This window comes from Parasteatoda tepidariorum, chromosome X1, assembly GCF_043381705.1.
Source record: "Parasteatoda tepidariorum isolate YZ-2023 chromosome X1, CAS_Ptep_4.0, whole genome shotgun sequence".
Classification (NCBI taxonomy): Eukaryota; Metazoa; Arthropoda; class Arachnida; order Araneae; family Theridiidae; genus Parasteatoda; species Parasteatoda tepidariorum.
Genome location: NC_092214.1, coordinates 79183502 through 79193606, shown reverse-complemented (window position 1 = coordinate 79193606; position 10105 = coordinate 79183502). Strand labels below are relative to the sequence as shown.

General features: G+C 27.2%; 1 protein-coding gene and 2 long non-coding RNA genes across 3 annotated transcripts in view; all 3 read right to left on the bottom strand.

Annotated features, from left to right (window-relative positions):
- Positions 1–3810, bottom strand: part of LOC122270993 (uncharacterized) — a 6470-nt gene extending 2660 nt beyond the window's left edge. The window contains exon 1 of the long non-coding RNA XR_006226093.2: positions 1692–3810. This is a non-coding gene — a long non-coding RNA (uncharacterized lncRNA). The remainder of the gene's footprint in view (positions 1–1691) is intronic.
- LOC107452560 (protein-lysine N-trimethyltransferase SMYD5) overlaps positions 1–10105 on the bottom strand; it is a 126377-nt gene that overhangs the window by 10376 nt on the left and 105896 nt on the right. The window lies entirely within an intron of this gene.
- The window catches only part of LOC122270994 (uncharacterized), a 28584-nt gene that overhangs the window by 5766 nt on the left and 12713 nt on the right, over positions 1–10105 (bottom strand). The window lies entirely within an intron of this gene.

Genomic DNA, 10105 nt, shown 5'->3' with positions numbered 1-10105 from the left:
ACTTCCAAAAATTAGATAGAATTTCAAAAAAATAAATAGATAGCCTTAAAAAAATAGATACTCAAATGCACGATTCGAGTTTTCCATATTGTTTAAATATATCAAGATGGTTAAGAACCAAATGAAAATCAGTATCAATAACTGCCGAAAATATCATCGAAACGTTACGTCGATTTATGATATCAGTGAAAATTGAGTGTGCCAAAAACTGATTATCAAAATGCATGATTCAAATATTGCATGTTCAAATATTTCTGTAAAAAAGAAATGTAATATTTTCTTCTTTTCAAGAGAAAAATCCATAGCTGCAAACCTCTAGTTATAAAAATGCTGATGATAGACAAGAAAAATGCAGAAGGTTCGCAACTGCATACTAATTACTAATAAATTTATTTTTAAAAAAATACTCCCCTTTTTTTTAAAACAAGAAAAGGTAAAAAAAATTTTTAAAAATTTTGACCAGCTACTTGAAGGTACTATATTCATTTATTAATTCTTGATTAAAGGGAAATATATAAAATTTTAAGACACATTAAAATTAGTTTAATTACACTATAATAGTATGCACTATATATAAACTCAATGGAAATTATGGAGAAAGAATTACATCAAAAAAAATTTTTTTTGCAAAGATCCTTTAGTAGCACCTTTTGCTTTTACTAAAAATTCTTTCAAAACAATGTATTTCTTCTTTAGACTTAATTATTAAAAGTTTTTCGAGCAGACTGCTCATCAGACATTGATGAGCAGAATTGAGTCCTAGTTTTTTTACCACAGAAAACACCCTTTCGCATTCAGCATTGCTGTGGGGTATAGTCAATACAGTCTGACTTAAAGAAAATACTAGCTATCGGGCGACCAGGTAAAATGCAGAAGATCTTATCTTCGGAGAGTAAAAGCAGTAGCTAAAATAAGTAAATATGCGGATAGCTTCTGCAAAATTCAGAAGGGTTGGCAGCTATGAAAATCTCTCTGCAATAACTATGTAAAATTCTGCAACAATGTCGCCTTGTCGCTGCGATTCTGCCACGGAGATTTGAAGTACTGAGCAATTTTTATAAATCTTAATTCCCCGAGAATTTCCAATTGATGTTGTTTATTCCTTTTATAATTCATTTGAATGTTTGCCAAATGTTTGGTTTGAGTAGCCTCAGCCTTTAAGTGATCGCTGAAGAATTCATAAAAGCAAAATAGAAGTTTCAGAATTTGCTTAAACTTATCGAGGACTATGAATAAAAAGACTAATTTAATGCAGATAAAACACATATTTTTTAAGTGCTAGTGAAATAAAACATTGGAACAGCAAATATTGTAGAGGTAAAAACAGTAACAGTTTACCACTCTACTTGATACTAACGGTGAATCTTACACCAGAAACTTTTATTATAAATTAGTCGAATAGTGCAAATGCTGATGATTGTGCATCAAATCATTATTTACATATATTTACAATATATGATAATTCCTTTTAAGAGACAATTTTTTGAGTACTTTTATTTGTTGTTATTGAAGCATGGGCAGCCTATGTAAACAATTTTTCATTACTATTTTTAATATCAGTAAAAGTTATTTGAAATAATTTTTAACAGTTGATTTTGTTCATGTTTATAAATTCAAGAAATTTTTTTTACCCATTTTTAAGTACAAGAAAAAAGGAAACAATTCAAATACAGTTATTTCGTTAGACATACTTAATTCAGGAACCTTCAAATGAGACTTGATGGAGCTTCATACTCAAAGCCAGATCCTTTCCAAAGATCTTCCTCAGAAGTACATCAATAGATTATGAAAAAGAAAATTTATTCAGTTAATACGTTTAAAAACATAGAAATTATTCAAACATATTTTCTTTCGTTTATACGGGCACATTTATTATTCAGAACTAGAGAGGTAAGGAGTAATGGTTTGGTAGACTGTTAGCTAAAAAAAATGGTGAAATGCAGAATATATTTTTATAGCAATATTTTTTTTAAAAAAAATTCATTAATAAATATTTTTTACGAATAAATAAGTTTATTTATAATTGGAAATTACTCCATGCTTATCTATATTAGTGGAATGGGCTAAAGGGAATACAAAAAATTAAACAAGAAATACTTATAAAAAAACTAAAGTTATAAAGTAAAATAGAAAGAAAAAAAAATATCATAATTGTTACAACAAAGCTTCTATGCTAAGAATAATATTTTCTGCAAAGCAGTATCCATAAAGCAACATTAACTAAATATGTTATAGAAATATGTTATTAAAATCCTGTGTTACTAACAAAAACAGAAGATTATATACAAATGTAAAACAGAAAAATCTATTTTAATTCTCAAAATAAAATTTTAAAGCTTTACATCTCAGCTTTCCAACTATCATATTTTCTAGATAAGAATAAAGTCAATAGAAACGTTCTTAATTACTGTGTCATACACTTAATAAAAACAAAGTTTTTTAGAAATATAAAAAGCTAGGTAAAAACCAAGACAAAAATTGTTTAAAAGAAAAATCTAGCAATAAAAATTTCAATTGAACTTTTTCACCTACAAGGAGTCTGTTTACGTTTTTCTGAGAGGTACCTATTTTGTGAAAATTTAGATATAATTTGTGAAAAATTAAGAACTATATTAAAAAATCAACACAAAAATATGGATTTATCGTTTCTTAAGGAATACAAAAATAAAATTATAAGAAAAAGTATTTTGTGAAACTAATGTTTTTTCTAAAGTTGAATTTGTGAAGGTACTGCTAAACGGTAGTAAATTTGGCCTTGACAGACCTCTGCCTAGGCATATTTTTAGAATACAGTGACTATAAAAGAATTAAAAAAGTTTTAAACAGCAATGTAAATTTAAATAAAAGCTTGAATAAGAATAATTCTAAAGATAATTTAATATTGAAAATTACTGCAATTATTTTCCATATCGTTTTAGCTGATAAATTTCAAAAACTGTTTCAAAAATAAGAAGAAAAATTTCCAGTAAATGTTCAACTGGGTTTTTTTTTTTCTTTTTAAAGATATCATGTTGCAAAATAAATAGTCAAAAAACTATTTTGTCCATGTGAGATTTTCTCTTGCAATAGCTTGTTAAGATGATACTTCCACGACATTTTGGTTGAAGAACCATCTGCTATAGACTCTTGTAAAATTTACACCAATCAAGCGTGTTTAACCCTTGGTTCTTTAAAAAGGTAAAGTTAAAAGAAAATGCCACTACTCAACTTTTTTAAAAATGCAACAACTAATAGTTTTTATACTTTATAAGACAATAGTAGGTAAGTAGATAAGACAGCTCAAATTAATAACAATATGACAGGACTGTTTCACAGATAAAACTTGTCTCGTCTTGTTTGCTAATAAAAATGCCATCTCGTACTGAGTAGGCAAAACAGAAAGAAAAATGCCCGTATCATGATCTGCCGGTGAATAATCACTATATCTTCTAAGCAACTTCCATGCATCAACCAGGAGGAACTAAAAAAAATTAACGGACGGAGATCAACTTGAAGAGTATAACTCGTAGCTACATTTCGCACACCTTTACATAAGTTAGCAGTTGGCATAACTGCTCACAATACAGAAGTAACCCTAATAGGGGATTAAAAGTTTAATGAGTATTTCTATGTTGTTACCTATGGCTAAATATTCATAAGCTTCCAGCGATCCACGAAAAATTAAATATCTCAGAATGGGAGTAACTCAAAGAATATAAGTTGTAGCAACCTTCAGGAAAACTTCTACTACATACTTCTTTTTAAATTTTTGCAAAGTACAAAATCTTTTTTTTCTTTTTGCTTCTACATTTTTAGTTGGCACAAACTAGTTCAAATCATCGAAACGTTACGTCGATTTATGATATCAGTGAAAATTGAGTGTGCCAAAAACTGATTATCAAAATGCATGATTCAAATATTGCATGTTCAAATATTTCTGTAAAAAAGAAATGTAATATTTTCTTNTTTTTTTTTGCTTCAACATTTTTAGTTGGCACAAACTAGTTCAAATAGGGAAACATCCCCTTTTATTTGATTCATTAAATCAGGGGATAAATGAACAACGGCAGAATAATCAGCACGTGTTGGCAACTTCTGGTATCGGAGAAACTGAAAGAAAGAAAAAAAATCACAGAAAAGGACCAACTCGAAAGATATAACTTGTAACCATCTGGCAAACATTTATGTTTTTTTTAAAATTTCAAGTTTACATCTATTTGGTAGCTTGGCTATTGTAGTTAGTGCGACAGATTAAGATACAGAAATATCCCCTAAAATTAGTGAAACAGAAAAATTTACATTATAAATCTAGCTAAAATTCTTTTCTACTCCGAAAAACTTGTTTATCATCACCTGTGGCAGAATAATCAACAAGTCTTGGAAACTTCCAGTGGCTATCATCACACTGAAAACAAAACATGGGTAGAAACTCAAAGGGTATATCTTGTAGCCACTACCCCCTGGCAAACCTCTTCAGGTTTTCTTTTTTAAATGTATGCAAGTTTGAAATCCACAATAGTAGGTGCAACAAATTACAGATGGAAAATATCCCCTCTACTCATATTTTGGTGTGTGAAGTCAACCATGATTAATAACATTTAAGTATTATCTTCAGAATAATGCTTATAATTGTTACTTTTTGTTAATTGTTATTTATTATAGCAACAAAATTTGCCAGGTGAATAAAATAATGCAGCATTAATTTAATAATTTTGATAATTAAAGCTTTAAAACAGAAATTTTCTTTACATGAGATCGCAACTAGTTTAACTTATTTCAGATTAATATTCCTTCATTAAGCTTAGGTGCCATCAGAATACTTTTAAAATATTCATGATTTTATTAAAAATATCTCAACTGCATAACAACAATCGTATATAATGGTCTGTATTTCATCTCTTTACATTTTATGCTCAGTAGATGAGAATCAACAAATTTTGTCATAGTTTGTTAAACTTCGCAAATGATAGGCTTAGAATATTTGTGTTTATTTCAAGCAGAATTAACTACGATAATTGTTTACTTTCTTTGATAGTGAAGCATTATAATGAATTAACATTCTAAATAGTAATAATTAAAGTAAGCAAAAGTAATTAAAGTAAGTAAAGTAATGCAAAAAGACAAATATTTAGATCCCCCTTTTTTTTTTTTTTTTTTTTTTTTTTTTNGGTTTGTTTTTTTAGGGTCTATGTATTAGCATTGCAAAATTTAGGTCTCAACTACAATTTTTGAGGAACGTTCTCTTTCCCTAACTTAAATTTTTTTCTTTTTTCTTTATATGATCTAAATAATTAAAAACAATTTATTTAACTGCATTAACTATTTGAAACCCTCCAAGCATTTTGTCCCTAGGTAAATTCCCTGTTATGTAACATTATTGCCCGATATGGAAAAAAACAACAACAAAAAAAACAGGCTATTCAATGCAAGAAAGCCTAAAACTGACGGTTAGGAAAAAGAAACCGAACTAACGCTCAAACTATTTTTAAAAGTAATTTAATTTCACATACACAAAAACTCACTCATAAATAATATTTTGCGAAGAAATAAGGAATTATTACTTGCTCCGATAAAAAAAAAATATTTTTCTGACATTACAACAAAACTTACAATTATTATTTACATTTTATGCTATTTTATATTATTTTTTATATTTTATAAATTTATACTATTTTTTACTATATATGATTTTCATAAATAATTTAGTCATTGCAATTGAGATTTTATATTTAAATAATTTCTAGATTATGAAATTCAAGATTCAAAGCAAAATTCAATAAATTTGTAAAAATGTTGTGTGTAAAAACGTTTTTTAATAACAACAAATATTTTAAAACTTCTTACACTAAATTTTGTTACGAAAACTAATTATGAGAATTCCTTTTTATCTGTCTTTTGATACGTATGCTTTTTTTCTCTTTCAGTAATGAATATATATACTACTTTAATGAAACAAGATTGATACATTTTTCAAAATACTTTAATTTTATTTTTTTTTTATTTATGAAGTTTTTGTAAGAAAAAAACATTAAATCATTATTTTAAAATAAAGTAAACGCTTCTTTCATTGCAATAAGAACATGGAATTTAAAAGTAAATAAATTTCTTTGTAATTATTATAATTATTTTTTAAAAACTCATATGGAGAGCGATAATTTCAATATAAAAAAAAGAGAATTAATTTTTACATAATTAAAAAAATATATAGTCTTTTAATTTATGATCTTTGAATAAAAAAATTGCAAGATCCGGAACTCAACATTCCACCGAAGTTCCGAGTAGGAAATGAACCTAGGACAACCTACCTTTGAGGCGAACGCTCTAACCACTACACCACGACTCTTGTACCTGACAAAGAAGATTTAAATTTAAATCATGTGTTTTTACGTTATTATGTTCGTTACATGACAAGTTGTAACAAATTTTTTATTTATTCAGTATTTTGGAAATTCTTTAATTTCACATCTTAGTTTAGTTTCATAAGAATTAAAACTCATAGTTTCCTTGTCAGTTATTGACAATGAGCAAACTCAACATAATCAACAAACAAATATTTATCTCCAGTTTAAATAAACAAAAATAATTATAAGTATTTAAAAATAGAATACAAATTGTAATAAAAATCTACACTGTTCAGTTTATTCAAATTTAAGAGAGACGTAAAATAGTATCCTTCTTGGGCACTCACATCCTTTTTTAGAAACATTTTTACCATTGAATTTACGTTTATAATCCCAAAAAATTAACGTAAACATAACTATGCAACAAAGCGTAACTTTTTCGTTAATAAAACGTTTTTAAAAATCGGTAAAAAAATGGGTAAAATGTACACGTTAATATAACGTATTTTTAGTACTCATTTTTAACGAAATATTTAAAGGGAAAATTGATAGCGTTAAAATACCGTCATTTTAACGCATACGTTTTAACGAATGAAGAAACGGTGAAAATCATCACGTGAAATTGACGTAATTTTAACGTTAAGTTCAAAACCTTATACCGAACGAACGTATTTTTAACGTTTATTTGCCCCTTCATGCTGCTTGGGTAGCCTCTTCCTCAGATTCTCTCGCAATTAATTGAGTTATTTCGAGGGGTAACAATCCTAATAGGTGAAAAGTATAATCACCTTCTTCTAGCCCTACTCGTTTTGCCTGTCTCTCAAATAATATTAAAAATGACAAAATCTCGGATTCCTTTACATCGAATTTTTGCATTAGATTTCGAAAATCAATAGCCTTTCTATTTGATTCTGACACCGTAGTATTACTTTCATTTGACGTTTGGCATACAATTTTATTTTCGTTTTGCAATTGCAGTTTCTGCAACTCAAAATTTCTCTGTTTCTCATGGTCTTCGATTTCCTTAAGCTTAAGTCGTTCCTCTATCTCGCGTTGTTTTGCACGTTCTTGTACTTCCAATTCTCTAACTTTTTCTCGTTCTTGCAATTCTAATTGTTTTAATTTTTCCTGTTCTTGAAACTCTAACAGTTTTAATTCTTCTTTACTTTCATTTTCTTCGCGTTGGATTCTTTCTTCAATTATCCGTTCTAAAATTTGTTTAACGAATGTTTCCTCATAATCTTTACTTTTTGTGATAATATTCTTAATTTCTATTACCACTGCATTGGGTGGTACAGTTTCACCTATTTCGTTAGCCAGTTCAATTAAATCATTTTTTCTGCCTTTTCCCAGAAAAGACATTTTGATAGTTCATAGAAATACGTTAAACTTTCTTAAAATACTTTTTACTTTCTTAAAATACGTTTTACTTTCATAAAAGCTAATGAAGCTCATCAGCTAATGAAACTAGCACACATTAAAAATTTAAATAACTCATTATTTTATTAACATTTGTAAAAAAAAAATTCTATACCCCAGTTAGCCCAGACGATATGTGAAATGTAATTATAATAATTTAAGAAAACGTTTTGTAAAGTCAATTTTCTTAAAATAAATGCTCGAAATCCTCTTAATTACTTTGATTTTACAGTATTTAAGAAATCAATGGCTAAAGCATGAAATAATTATTGCTGATTCGCATAATTTTAATATTAGATCATATTAAACTTTCAAATTCTATTATTAAAATTTTTGCAATTTTAAGAAAAATTTTATTATTATAAAAGTTTTAAAAAATCATCACTTTCAAAAAAAATAAAAATAAATTTTTTTATTTAGTATACAATACACCATTTCAACTATTGTGTTATTATAAATTGTTAAAATATAATTTTGTACAGAAAAATAATGTATTAAAGTATGCAGAAAAATGAAAAATAAACTATTTTTGAAATAGTAAATGATGTTCGAGCTCATTTGTTTTATTTATTTATTTTTATTTATTTTTTTTGTATTTATTTTAATGCACAAAAATTAAATAAATAAAAATTCTACATATTTTCATACTAAATATCAATGCATTTATTTATTTTTTAACTATAATTAATTCAGACAAAAACATTTTTATGTTATTATTGTAAAATATATTATTGTTATCAAAGCAATATAAACTTCTAGTATTATGTTTCCACTTGAGAATCCCGCAATGTTTATAAGTGAAGGAAAAAAGTTTTAAAAATATTGTAAAGATTCATTAAAAAGAAAAGAAAAGAAAAAAAGAAACATCAGAAATAAAAATTGTGAATGAATTTCCGTAAAATAATATTGCTAGTTATTTCGCTTTTGTTACGTTGAATACGTTATCAAGCACGTGAAACAGAAAATAAATAAACAGTTCCTTAATTGATACTCCTTTACATCACACTTTTTAGTACTCCAAAGCAGTTAAAAATCCCTAACATCATTTTCAATACACTCTTTTCCCTCATCTGTTTTCCCTATTGCTGAAGAACAAAATTATTTTCTTATAACTACCACACCTGCTCGACCCCACCCTTTTTTCCATTTTGACATTTTGGATGAAATGACGTTGGGTGAAATTCATCCAAACTGTCAAAATGGAAAAAAGGGTGGGGTCGAGCAGGTGTGGTAGTTAAAGATAAGATAATAATTTTGTTCTTCAGCAATAGGGAAAACAGATGAGGGAAAAGAGTGTAATGAAAATGATGTTAGGGATTTTTAACTGCTTTGGAGTACTAAAAAGTTAGTCCGTGGGCCAAACTCATTTATCGTTCAAGTTCGTTCCGATACTTTGGGGGCAATTTTTTCTTTTGACAAAACGATTCAGAATGTTCTAGTATTTTTAATTTTATAAAGTTCTCCAAATATTATTTGGTCATAATTTAATAACAATCGATTTTATGACGCACTCTTTTTCTGTATGCTTTCGTACTCTCATCTAGTGAAATCGTCGAATTATTTTTTCCTCCGCCAAGCTAACCAATCACGCATTGTCTCCTCACAGTCGCTTATAGCAATGTTTGTAAGCAAATCGTTGGTTGCATTGATGATAATTTTCTCGATTTTATTTTAATCCTTTGAATTTTTTTTAAAATTTAAATAAAGGTCTCTTTTTAGAGCCTACTATATATTGATAACGCTTCATTTTCCCGCTTTACTTATAAATATTTGATTTTCATTCCGAAATTCGAATTGTGCAGGCGGTCGCATTGCAATGCCTCTCTGACCTAATCAAAAATTCATCTCCGATTTTAAGATACAAAAATATATACTTTGCTTAAAAATGAGAAGGAATTATTTGTCCTATTTAAATTTTAATAATATTTGCTGAGTTACAAATTTAAAGGGGATATTTATATATAGATCCCACCGAAGAAATGAAAGTATTGTAGTTATGTTGATGAAATGTTAAAAAAAAAATTGTAAACAATTTTCATTACTTTATGAAGATAAAATATTAGTTCCAAAATGTTTAAAAAATCTACATATTAACGTTAATGATCCATTATTCTTAAAAAAAATATTATTTTTGTTTCACTATCAAAGGTGCTATGGTAAGTATTGTTTCAAAAGATGGTTGTTTTGATGGCTTATTTATCCAATATCTGTGATATTAAACATTTTTGTAGAGTCAAGCGCACATCTTATATTGCTTGCATTTTAATTTTACTTAAATATTACTTCTTTTTAAACTCTGAATGGCGTATAAATTTAAAATTTTTTATTAAGATGTGCTTACTCGGAAAAAAGAAAACAAAACTTTT